General features: G+C 60.5%; 1 non-coding gene across 1 annotated transcript; it reads right to left on the reverse strand.

Annotated features, from left to right (window-relative positions):
* Positions 1-1338: 1338 nt before the first annotated feature.
* LOC142794007 (small subunit ribosomal RNA) lies at positions 1339-3153 on the reverse strand. The gene has a single exon (XR_012891996.1). It is a non-coding gene; the product is annotated as a small subunit ribosomal RNA (ribosomal RNA).
* Positions 3154-12500: the final 9347 nt, after the last annotated feature.

Genomic DNA, 12500 nt, shown 5'->3' on the forward strand with positions numbered 1-12500 from the left:
CTCCCGGCCTCCGTGGAGCGCGGGATGCACGGTCCCATCGACAAGCCTCTCCCGTTTTTACCGTGGCGTCGCGGTTCACCACGGCGGGCGGGTCGGTCTCCTCCGCATAAAAAGGGGGACCCCCGCTTTTTGTTCCACGAAATCGCACAAGCTTTTTTCGCATCCACGGTTTGCCACCGCACACCAAAATGCCGATCCGGCTGCCTACTTTAGCCAACAGGTGGAGCCAGGCGCGCCGTACTTGCGCGGCACTTCCCACGTCCACCGAAGTCGGTGCCAAGGACCACTTTCGGCGCCGGAGCCGCGTACGAGCCTACTCGAGGCGGAAGAACGAAGCCAGCAAGGGCCTGGCCGCAAGTGCGTTCAATTGTCGGGACGTCCAAGTCCCTCGTTCTTCCGTGCTTCCTCTTTCGGCAAGTCGTTGCGGCACCTTCCCAAAGCGCGCAGACCCGCTAATCGCGACGAGCGCGACGTGGCCGTGCCGCCTTTCCCTCGGCAGCAAGCAAAACGCCTGGCAACGTCGACGCTCCCCTAACCGCGATCTCGCACCGTGTTTCGTGTGGCGAATTCAAAAGCCGGCCGGCGCTGCTGCAACCATTACGGTCGGTACGCATACGCCGCGGAGGGCGGGACGGTCATCGGAGCGTGCGGTTCCTCCATCGAGTACTGCGCACCTCGGCCGTCGCATCGCCGTGCCATGACCGGCCGCGCGTCAACGCGAACCGGTGCCAGCGAGATCCCTCGCCTGCAAGAACCGACCGGCAGCCTCCGTCACCCGAGGACGCGGAGGCGCTTGCCGCGGACGGCGGGACGGTATGCACTGGTGCACAGCGGACCCGTCACATCGCCAGTTCCTTGACCGACCGCCGACGCTTGTGCCGTTCCTCTCGTACTTGGCAGTCGCCGCGCGATTGTCGGGTCTCGTTCTTGCACGCTCGAACGGTCGGGAGGGCACTCGGCTGGCGTTTCGGGAACGCGCAGCCTCGCCTTCTACCGACGTAACCACGACTCGCCGTTCGCGCTCCGCCGCTCCTGTTTACAGTACTAGGCGGTCCCGCAGCGGTCGGGTCGCGCATTTCGAGCGCTTCGAGCCACGGTGCAGTGGCGGGTCGAAAGCCGACCTATGAGTGCGTTGCGCCGTTTGTACCCGCGTCCGCCACCTGGCCGACCGTCCAAGGTCGCGGTGTTGGCGTCCGCTGGGCGCAACAATTTGTCACGGGGTGCCGCTCCACATTCAGGCAGCCCCGTGGGGAAAAGCCGACCCCGCGTCCAAACGGGGTCAGCGGCAGAAAGTGTCGGGCGCAGACGCAGCTGAGGCGCTCACCCTTCACAATCCGTTAATGATCCTTCCGCAGGTTCACCTACGGAAACCTTGTTACGACTTTTACTTCCTCTAAATGATCAAGTTTGGTCATCTTTCCAACAGACCGGCGCAACCGAAAGGCCGCGCCGGACATCGGTCCGAAGACCTCACTAAATCATTCAATCGGTAGTAGCGACGGGCGGTGTGTACAAAGGGCAGGGACGTAATCAACGCGAGCTTATGACTCGCGCTTACTGGGAATTCCTCGTTCAAGGGGAACAATTGCAAGCCCCTATCCCAATCACGAAAGAAGTTCCACGGGTTACCCAGTCTTTTCAGACAGGGATAAAGACACGCTGCTTCCTTCAGTGTAGCGCGCGTGCGGCCCCGGACATCTAAGGGCATCACAGACCTGTTATTGCTCTGTTTCGTGCGGCTAGGAGCCGCTTGTCCCTCTAAGAAGGTTGTAAGGTGCTGGGAACCCCGCACCTATTTAATAGGCTAGAGTCTCGTTCGTTATCGGAATTAACCAGACAAATCGCTCCACCAACTAAGAACGGCCATGCACCACCATCCACCGAATCAAGAAAGAGCTCTCAATCTGTCAATCCTCCCAGTGTCCGGGCCGGGTAAGTTTTCCCGTGTTGAGTCAAATTAAGCCGCAGGCTCCACTCCTGGTGGTGCCCTTCCGTCAATTCCTTTAAGTTTCAGCTTTGCAACCATACTTCCCCCGGAACCCAAATACTTTGGTTTCCCGGAAGCTGCCCGCCGAGTCATTTGAGTAACTCAGGCGGATCGCTGGTTGGCATCGTTTATGGTCAGAACTAGGGCGGTATCTGATCGCCTTCGAACCTCTGACTTTCGTTCTTGATCAATGAAAACATTCTTGGCAAATGCTTTCGCAGTAGTTCGTCTTGCGACGGTCCAAGAATTTCACCTCTAGCGCCGCAATACGAATGCCCCCGTCCGTCCCTCTTAATCATTACCTCGTATTCCAAAAACCAACAGAACAGAAACGAGGTCTTGTTCTATTATTCCATGCAAGTTTATTCAGGCGACTCGCCTGCGTTGAGCACTCTAATTTTTTCAAAGTAAAAGCACCGGCCATCTCGAGGCACACAATGAAGTGCACCAAGAAAGAACCGGCATGATGTTCAGTCCGAGCCGTCGCATCGGGTAGATGCACTACTCGTCTGGAACTGAGATCCAACTACGAGCTTTTTAACCGCAGCAGCTTTAGTATACGCTATTGGAGCTGGAATTACCGCGGCTGCTGGCACCAGACTTGCCCTCCAATTGATCCTCGTTAAAGGATTTAGAGTGTACTCATTTCAATTACGGGGCCTCAAAAGAGTCCCGTATTGTTATTTTTCGTCACTACCTCCCCGTGCCGGGAGTGGGTAATTTGCGCGCCTGCTGCCTTCCTTGGATGTGGTAGCCGTTTCTCAGGCTCCCTCTCCGGAATCGAACCCTGATTCTCCGTTACCCGTAACAACCATGGTAAGCAAGTAACCTACCATCGAAAGTTGATAAGGCAGACACTTGAAAGAAACGTCGCCGGCTCGTGGCCATGCGATCAGCACAAAGTTATCCAGAGTCACCACACAATACGGGCCGAAACCCGATCGATCTTGGTCTAATAAAAGCACCCGTTACCCAAAGGGCTCCAGGCTCACTGCATGTATTAGCTCTAGAATTGCCACAGTTATCCAAGTAGGAAGAAACGATCTAAGGAACCATAACTGATTTAATGAGCCATTCGCGGTTTCGCCTTATTTCGGCATGTACTTAGACATGCATGGCTTAATCTTTGAGACAAGCATATGATTACTGGCAGGATCAACCAGGTAATCGTTCGACTGCGCGTCCGTCCTCGCCCTCGGCGGGCCGGACGCAGTCTGTGTGCGGCGGAGGCCACCTTCAGGCGCCCCAACACGCTTATTTTGCACTCCGAGATGACGGCGTTCGAGCTCGCTACGGCACAACCTTCCCGAAAGACGAGTGGGAGCCGTGCGGCAAGAAGCACGTTCATGCTCGCTCTTTTTCGTTGCATCGACTCGGTCGCGCCGTGCGGGTTGCCCAAGCCCGCTGCACTGTCGGTGGACCGGCCGGAACTAGCAACGGAGCCGAGACTGCAAAGCCGCCAGACGACGGGTCACGCCCGCGTCTTCGGCGCTTTCGCATCTGAATCGCCCGAGGACGACACGGAACACACCTCGATATCGTGGTAAAACGGCACCGTCCGACAACCAGCCCCTAACGCATCAAGCGGATGAGGCTGCAGACGACTGCCGTGGATTCCCCTGGAGCAGACCCGAGGACACGCTTGACGAGGCCGAAGCCCGCCGCATATCAGACACCCGGTCGCTTTCGCGTACGCCGCTCACGAGAACCCCCACATAATAGCAGCGATAAGTACCCAGACCTCCTTGGGCCCTAATACGAGCGTACTCGAGAAAATTTCACCGCGGGTGTGCCCCGAAACGTGTGGCATGTTGAGCGTGCCACAAGTCTACGTCGCTCTCAAACCCGCCGAGGTCGTAGAATTTGCGACCCTACTCACGAAATTCCCACCGAGGATACGGCCGCAAACGTACCGCACCTTGGGTAGGCCACGAGTTTGTGCAACACTACGCTGACGGCACAGCACCGAGGTCGTGCGCGCACGCACGGGAAAATTCCGCCGCGGTTTCTGCCGAAAACGTGAGGCACCACGACTCTCCGCAAGTTCGCGTCGACTGCGAAAGACCGAAGTCGTGAACGACGTGTCCGCTACTCGCCGCCGACACGCTGGACACCAAACGTACAACGACTCGACGGCGTCGTAGAGGCCCACGACGCGGTTTTCCTTAACGACGTCTCGGCGTGGCACCGACAGGTTAGAACGGCCGACCAACGTTCCCTGTCCGCCGTTCGGCTCAGTCGAAGGGCTCGGCGACTTCGGCAACGCTGCGAAGCCGCACGGTGACGCACGCCATGTCCCCATTTTTTTTTTCTTTCTGCGTCTGCCGGGGTGCCCCTATAATAGCAGCGATAAGCACCCAGACCGCCGTGGGTCGCTCGCCCCGGCTGACGTGGTTTTTCGTACTCCTGCGGCGGTCGCCGTCAAGCACGTCCAAATACGCTACTTTCGTGGGCGCATTCACGCTCTTTCGCTTCGCCGGAGTGCCAGCACTCACTCTGCCAAAAACGGCGAACATCCGAGCGGCGGTTCCCACTTTTGCGTCGGCGTCGCAAACCCCGCCCCGGCAGACGAGGTTTGCCGTACTCGTGCGACGGTGGCCGGCGGGCACGTCGAAAGACGCCGATATCGTGCGCGAATTGGCGCACCTTGGCTTCACCGGAGTGCCGCCACTGACTCCTCCAAAAACGGCGAAGATCCGAGCGGCGCTTCCCACTTTCGCATCGGCGTCCCGAACTCCGCCCCGGCTGACGCGGTTTACCGTACTCGTGCGACGGTCGCCGGCGAGCACGTGGAAAGACGCCGATATCGTGCCCGAATCGGCTCCGTTCGGCTTCGCCGGAGTGCCAGCACTGGCTCGGCGAAAGACGACGAACATCCGAGCGACGGTTCTCACTATTGCGTACGCGTCGCAAACCCCGCCCCGGCAGACGCACTTTGCCGTACTCGTGCGACGGTCGCCGGCGAGCACGTAGAAAGACGCCGATATCGTGCCGGAATCGGCCCCGTTTGGCTTCGCCGGAGTGCCAGCACTCACTCGGCCACAAACGGCGAACATCCGAGCGGCGGTTCCCACTTAGCCGTCGGCGTCCCGAACTCCGCCCCGGCAGACGCGGTTGCCGAGCTCGTGCGACTAGCGACCGCGAAGCCGTCTCGCGACGCCGCTTTCGTGCGCGGCTCCCACTGCGACCTGGGTCACCCGAGGTCGACGAGCAAAAAAGAATGTCGAAAAAAATTTTTTTTTTTTTTTGCGTCTGCCGGGGTGCCCCTATAATAGCAGCGATAAGCACCCAGACCGCCATGGGTCGCTCGCCCCGGCTGACGTGGTTTTTCGTTTTCCTGCGGTGGTCGTCGTCAAGCACGTCCAAACACGCCACTTTCGTGGGCGCATTCGCGCTCTTTCGCTTCGCCGGAGTGCCAGCACTCACTCTGCCAAAAACGGCGAACATCCGAGCGGCGGTTCCCACTTTTGCGTCGGCGTCGCAAACCCCGCCCCGGCAGACGAGGTTTGCCGTACTCGTGCGACGGTGGCCGGCGGGCACGTCGAAAGACGCCGATATCGTGCGCGAATTGGCGCACCTTGGCTTCACCGGAGTGCCGCCACTGACTCCTCCAAAAACGGCGAAGATCCGAGCGGCGCTTCCCACTTTCGCATCGGCGTCCCGAACTCCGCCCCGGCTGACGCGGTTTACCGTACTCGTGCGACGGTCGCCGGCGAGCACGTGGAAAGACGCCGATATCGTGCCCGAATCGGCTCCGTTCGGCTTCGCCGGATTGCCAGCACTGGCTCGGCGAAAGACGACGAACATCCGAGCGACGGTTCTCACTATTGCGTACGCGTCGCAAACCCCGCCCCGGCAGACGCACTTTGCCGTACTCGTGCGACGGTCGCCGGCGAGCACGTAGAAAGACGCCGATATCGTGCCGGAATCGGCCCCGTTTGGCTTCGCCGGAGTGCCAGCACTCACTCGGCCACAAACGGCGAACATCCGAGCGGCGGTTCCCACTTAGCCGTCGGCGTCCCGAACTCCGCCCCGGCAGACGCGGTTGCCGAGCTCGTGCGACTAGCGACCGCGAAGCCGTCTCGCGACGCCGCTTTCGTGCGCGGCTCCCACTGCGACCTGGGTCACCCGAGGTCGACGAGCAAAAAAGAATGTCGAAAAAAATTTTTTTTTTTTTTTTTGCGTCTGCCGGGGTGCCCCTATAATAGCAGCGATAAGCACCCAGACCGCCATGGGTCGCTCGCCCCGGCTGACGTGGTTTTTCGTTTTCCTGCGGTGGTCGTCGTCAAGCACGTCCAAACACGCCACTTTCGTGGGCGCATTCGCGCTCTTTCGCTTCGCCGGAGTGCCAGCACTCACTCTGCCAAAAACGGCGAACATCCTAGTGGCGGTTCCCACTTTTGCGTCGGCGTCGCCAACCCCGCCCCGGCATACGCGGTTTGCCGTACTCGTGCGGCGGTGGCCGGCGGGCACGTCGAAAGACACCGATATCGTGCGCGAGTCGATGCTTCTTGGTCTCGCAGGAGGGCCGCCACTCACTCCTGCAAAAACGGCGAAGATCCGAGCGGCGCTTCCCACTTTTTCGTCGGCGTCGCAAACCTCGCCCCGGCAGACGCGCTTTGCCGTACTCGTGCGACGGTCGCCGGCGAGCACGTCGAAATACGCCGATATCGTGCCCGAATCGGCCCCGTTTCGCTTCGCCGGAGTGCCAGCACTCGCTCGGCCAAAGACGACGAACATCCGAGCGACGGTTCCCACTATTGCGTACGCGTCGCGAACCCCGCCCCGGCAGACGCGGTTTGCCGTACTCGTGCGGCGGTGGCCGGCGGGCACGTCGAAAGACGCCGATATCGTGCACGAATTGGCGCTCCTTGGCTTCACCGGAGTGCCAGCACTCACTCGGCCAAAAACGGCGAACATCCGAGCAGCGGTACCCACTTAGCCGTCGGCATCCCGAACTCCGCGCCGGCTGACGCGGTTGCCGAGCTCGTGCGACTAGCGACCGCGAACGCGTCTCGCGACGCCGCTTTCGTGCGCGGCTCCCATTGCGACCTGGGTTACCCGAGCTCGACCAGCAAAAAAGAAGGTCGAAAATTTTTTTTTTTTTTTCTGCGTCTGCCGGGGTGCCCCTATAATAGCAGCGATAAGCACCCAGACCGCCGTGTGTCGCTCGCCCCGGCTGACGTGGTTTTTCGTACTCCTGCAGCGGTCGCCGTCACGCACGTCCAAATACGCCACTTTCGTGGGCGCATTCGCGCTCTTTCGCGTCGCCGGAGTGCCAGCACTCACTCTGCCAAAAACGGCCAACATCCGAGCGGCGGTTCCCACTTTTGCGTCGGCGTCGTAAACCCCGCCCCGGCAGACGCGGTTTGCCCTACTCGTGCGACGGTCGCCGGCGAGCGCGTCGAAAGACGCCGATATCGTGCGCTAATTGGCGCTCCTTGGCTTCTCCGGAGTGCCGCCACTCACTCCTCCAAAAACGGCGAAGATCCGAGCGGCGTTCTCCACTTTCGCATCGGCGTCCCGAACTCCGCCCGGGCTGACGCGGTTTACCGTACTCGTGCGACGGTCGCCGGCGGGCACGTCGAAAGACGCCGATATCGTGCCGTAATCGGCCCCGTTTGGCTTCGCCCGTGTGCCAGCACTCACTCGGCCAAAAACGGCGAACATCCGAGCAGCGTTTCCCACTTTCGCATCGGCGTCCCGAAGCCCGCCCCGGCAGACGCGGTTTGCCCTACTCGAGCGACGGTCGCCGGCGATCACGTCGAAAGGCGCCGAATTCGTGCACGAATCGATGCTTCTTGGTCTCGCAGGAGGGCCGCCACTCACTCCTGCAAAAACGGCGAAGATCCGAGTTGCGCTTCCCACTTTTTCGTCGGCGTCCCGAACTACGCCCCGGCTGACGCGGTTTACCGTACTCGTGCGACGGTCGCCGGCGGGCACTTCAAAATACGCCGATTTCGTGGGCGCATTCACGCTGTTTCGCTTCCCCGGAGTGCCAACACTCACTCTGCCGAAAGCGGCGATCATCCGAGCGGCGGTTCCCACTTTTGCGTCGGCTTCGCAAACGGCGCCCCGGCAGACGCGCTCGTGCGACGTACTCGTGCGACGGTCGCCGGCGAGCACGTCGAAAGACGCCGATATCGTGCTCGAATCGACCCCGTTTCGCTTCGCCGGAGTGCTGCCAGTCACGGCGCAGAAAACGGCGAACAAGTGTTTTTTTTTTTTTTTTTCCTAGAATTTGTGTTATAGAAGGCACATTTGATATCGGACGATAATTTTCAACTTTATCACGCGCACCGATTTTCGTGTAGAGGTTTGCAAGTTTATGGGAATTTCTCCACTTGGAATAATGCGATTTAGTAGTACTACGAGAACTTCATGGATGTACTCAAGGGTACGGGGCAAGTCAGTTACGTCAACACCTGCAGATTTTTTACACTTCAAACTGAAAATTGTTGGTTGTGAGTCCTCGTGTGATATTAAAGGCCGATTCGCTAACACATAGAACAAAGAAAGAAAGGAAGAAAAAACGCCCGCGCTCGCTCAAGAAACCTGGGTTCGCAACAAGTGGCAACAACAAGCAACCGAGCGAGTGCGCCAAAACCCGTGGCGGCCGAACAAACGCGAAGTCCCAACCGCGTCAGCCGGGGCGGCACGGGACAGGAAAAATCACTTCAGCCGGGGCGGCGGGGCACCGAATAAACCTCGTCACCTCGTCGCAGGATAAAAGAGGAAACAAAAAGTCTAAACAGCGTCTGCTGGAGCGAATGCGTAATAAAACAACAACAACAACAAAAAAAAAAAACACCCGCGCTCAAGAAGTCTGCAATCACCACAAAAGGCGACTGTGACCGAGCAGCGTCAGCCGGGGCCGTGCGGAAACGGAAAAACCGCGACTACCGGGGCGTCGAGGCACCGAAAAATCCACTTCAGCCGCGGCGAAAAAAAAAAACAAAAAGAAAGACGGAGGGGGGGGGGGAACCACGTCTGCCGGGGCGAAGGAAAAAAAAAAACGCGTCTGCCGGGGCGAGCCCGGGTGCGGCACCACCGGGAAAACTGTGGCAAACAGACATGGCGATCGAGTGAGTGGGCCGCCAGCCAGGCTCAGCCAAAAAGTGCAAAGTCCGAACTGCGTCAGCCGGGGCGGCAAAAACCACGTCAGCCGGGGCGGCGCAAAAAACCGCGTCTGCCGGGGCGGCACGAAACCGCGTCAGCCGGGGCGGCGCGAAAACTGCGTCAGCCGGGGCGAAAGAAAAAAAAAAAAAACGCGTCTGCCGGGGCGAGCCCGGGTGCGGCACCACCGGGAAAACTGTGGCAAACAGACATGGCGATCGAGTGAGTGGGCCGCCAGCCAGGCACAGCCGAAAAGTGCAAAGTCCGAACCGTGTCAGCCGGGGCGGCAAAAAACCGCGTCAGCCGGGGCGGCGCAAAAAACCGCGTCTGCCGGGGCGGCACGAAACCGCGTCAGCCGGGGCGGCGCGAAAACTGCGTCAGCCGGGGCGAGCCCGGGTGCGGCACCACCGGGAAAACTGTGGCAAACAGACATGGCGATCGAGTGAGTGGGCCGCCAGCCAGGCTCAGCCAAAAAGTGCCAAGTCCGAACTGCGTCAGCCGGGGCGGCAAAAAACCGCGTCAGCCGGGGCGGCGCAAAAAACCGCGTCTGCCGGGGCGGCGCGAAAACCGCGTCTGCCGGGGCGGCGCGAAAACTGCGTCAGCCGGGGCGAAAGAAAAAAAAAAACGCGTCTGCCGGGGCGAGCCCGGGTGCGGCACCACCGGGAAAACTGTGGCAAACAGACATGGCGATCGAGTGAGTGGGCCGCCAGCAAGGCTCAGCCAAAAAGTGCTAAGTCCGAACTGCGTCAGCTGGGGCGGCAAAAAACCGCGTCTGCCGGGGCGGCACGAAACCGCGTCAGCCGGGGCGGCGCGAAAACCGCGTCTGCCGGGGCGGCACGAAACCGCGTCAGCCGGGGCGGCGCGAAAACTGCGTCAGCCGGGGCGAGCCCGGGTGCGGCACCACCGGGAAAACTGTGGCAAACAGACATGGCGATCGAGTGAGTGGGCCGCCAGCCAGGCACAGCCGAAAAGTGCTAAGTCCGAACTGCGTCAGCCGGGGCGGCAAAAACCGCGTCAGCCGGGGCGGCGCGAAAACCGCGTCTGCCGGGGCGGCACGAAACCGCGTCAGCCGGGGCGGCGCGAAAACTGCGTCAGCCGGGGCGAGCCCGGGTGCGGCACCACCGGGAAAACTGTGGCTAACAGACATGGCGATCGAGTGAGTGGGCCACCAGCCAGGCTCAGCCAAAAAGTGCTAAGTCCGAACTGCGTCAGCCGGGGCGGCAAAAACCGCGTCAGCCGGGGCGGCGCAAAAAACCGCGTCTGCCGGGGCGGCACGAAACCGCGTCAGCCGGGGCGGCGCGAAAACTGCGTCAGCCGGGGCGAAAGAAAAAAAAAAAAACGCGTCTGCCGGGGCGAGCCCGGGTGCGGCACCACCGGGAAAACTGTGGCAAACAGACATGGCGATCGAGTGAGTGGGCCGCCAGCCAGGCACAGCCGAAAAGTGCCAAGTCCGAACTGCGTCAGCCGGGGCGGCAAAAAACCGCGTCAGCCGGGGCGGCGCAAAAAACCGCGTCTGCCGGGGCGGCACGAAACCGCGTCAGCCGGGGCGGCGCGAAAACTGCGTCAGCCGGGGCGAGCCCGGGTGCGGCACCACCGGGAAAACTGTGGCAAACAGACATGGCGATCGAGTGAGTGGGCCGCCAGCCAGGCTCAGCCAAAAAGTGCCAAGTCCGAACTGCGTCAGCCGGGGCGGCGCAAAAAACCGCGTCTGCCGGGGCGGCGCGAAAACCGCGTCTGCCGGGGCGGCGCGAAAACTGCGTCAGCCGGGGCGAAAGAAAAAAAAAACGCGTCTGCCGGGGCGAGCCCGGGTGCGGCACCACCGGGAAAACTGTGGCAAACAGACATGGCGATCGAGTGAGTGGGCCGCCAGCAAGGCTCAGCCAAAAAGTGCCAAGTCCGAACTGCGTCAGCCGGGGCGGCAAAAAACCGCGTCTGCCGGGGCGGCACGAAACCGCGTCAGCCGGGGCGGCGCGAAAACCGCGTCTGCCGGGGCGGCACGAAACCGCGTCAGCCGGGGCGAGCCCGGGTGCGGCACCACCGGGAAAACTGTGGCAAACAGACATGGCGATCGAGTGAGTGGGCCGCCAGCCAGGCACAGCCGAAAAGTGCTAAGTCCGAACTGCGTCAGCCGGGGCGGCAAAAACCGCGTCAGCCGGGGCGGCGCAAAAACCGCGTCTGCCGGGGCGAATGCAAAAAAAACAAAGAAAAAAGCCCGCGCTTAATCAAAAGAAAACAAAGAAAAAAGCTTGCGCTTAATCAAAAGAAAACAAACAAAAAAAGTTCGCGCTTAAGCCTGGCGGTGGAACCACCGGGGCAAACAGACCTGGCGATCGAGTGAGTGGGCCGCCAGCCGGGGTGAGCCAAAAAGTGCAAAGTCGGAACCGCGTCAGCCGGGGCGGCGCGAAAACCGCGTCAGCCGGGGCGGCGCAAAAACTGCGTCAGCCGGGGCGGCACGGAAAAACGAAAACCGCGTCAGCCGGGGCGGCACGGAAAAACGAAAACCACGTCAGCCGGGGCGACATCAAAATGAGGAAAAAAAAAAAAACTGCCTTAGGACACCTGCGTACACTTTCATGCGTTTGGGCATATCTCTCTGTAACACGCGCGCCCCTCGTTACGCGCGGCACTCTGTTTTCTCCGACACCCATATTTCGGCGGCATGTGGCACGCGCGCCCGTCCCTACGCACGGCACACCGCAGTGCTTTCTCGATATTTTTCTTTTCCTCCAACACCGTCATCTATAGGCTTTTAGTGACCTGTTGCTCGTGGCAAAAGTTCGCTAGCTCTGACACCTCTTGCATGCGCACCGTTTTTGCGCACGGTGCTATGCCGCAAAGCACGGCAGTCGCATGCGTTTCTCTCAGGCACCTCTTTTTTGACACAACGCTGTGGTGCTTAGAAACACACCCGCCGCTTTTGCGCACAGAACTCCACCGTACAGCACGGTAGTCACGTTTGTTCCACACGAACAGCAGTGTGCATCGTGCTACGACACTTTGAAAGCTTTTTCTTCCGAGTCTCGACCGCGCTGTTCCTTTCGTACTTGGCGCGGTTTTGGGACCAGCTTTGTTTTAAACCCCTACTGCGCGCCGTTCCTTTCGTACTTGGCGCGGTTCAGGGTTTGTTTCGAGCCCTTAGCCGCGCTGTTCCCTCCGTACTTGGCGCGGTTTAGGGTCGAGCTTTGTCTCGAGCCCTCTCCGCGCCGTTCCTTCCGTACTTGGCGCGGTTTAGGGTTTGTTTCGAGCCCTTAGCCGCGCTGTTCCCTCCGTACTTGGCGCGGTTTAGGGTTTGTTTCGAGCCCTTAGCCGCGCTGTTCCCTCCGTACTTGGCGCGGTTTAGGGTCGAGCTTTGTCTCGAGCCCTCTCCGCGCCGTTCCTTCCGTACTTGGCGCGGTTT

This window comes from Rhipicephalus microplus, unplaced genomic scaffold (genome assembly GCF_043290135.1).
Source record: "Rhipicephalus microplus isolate Deutch F79 unplaced genomic scaffold, USDA_Rmic scaffold_361, whole genome shotgun sequence".
NCBI classification, from domain to species: domain Eukaryota; kingdom Metazoa; phylum Arthropoda; class Arachnida; order Ixodida; family Ixodidae; genus Rhipicephalus; species Rhipicephalus microplus.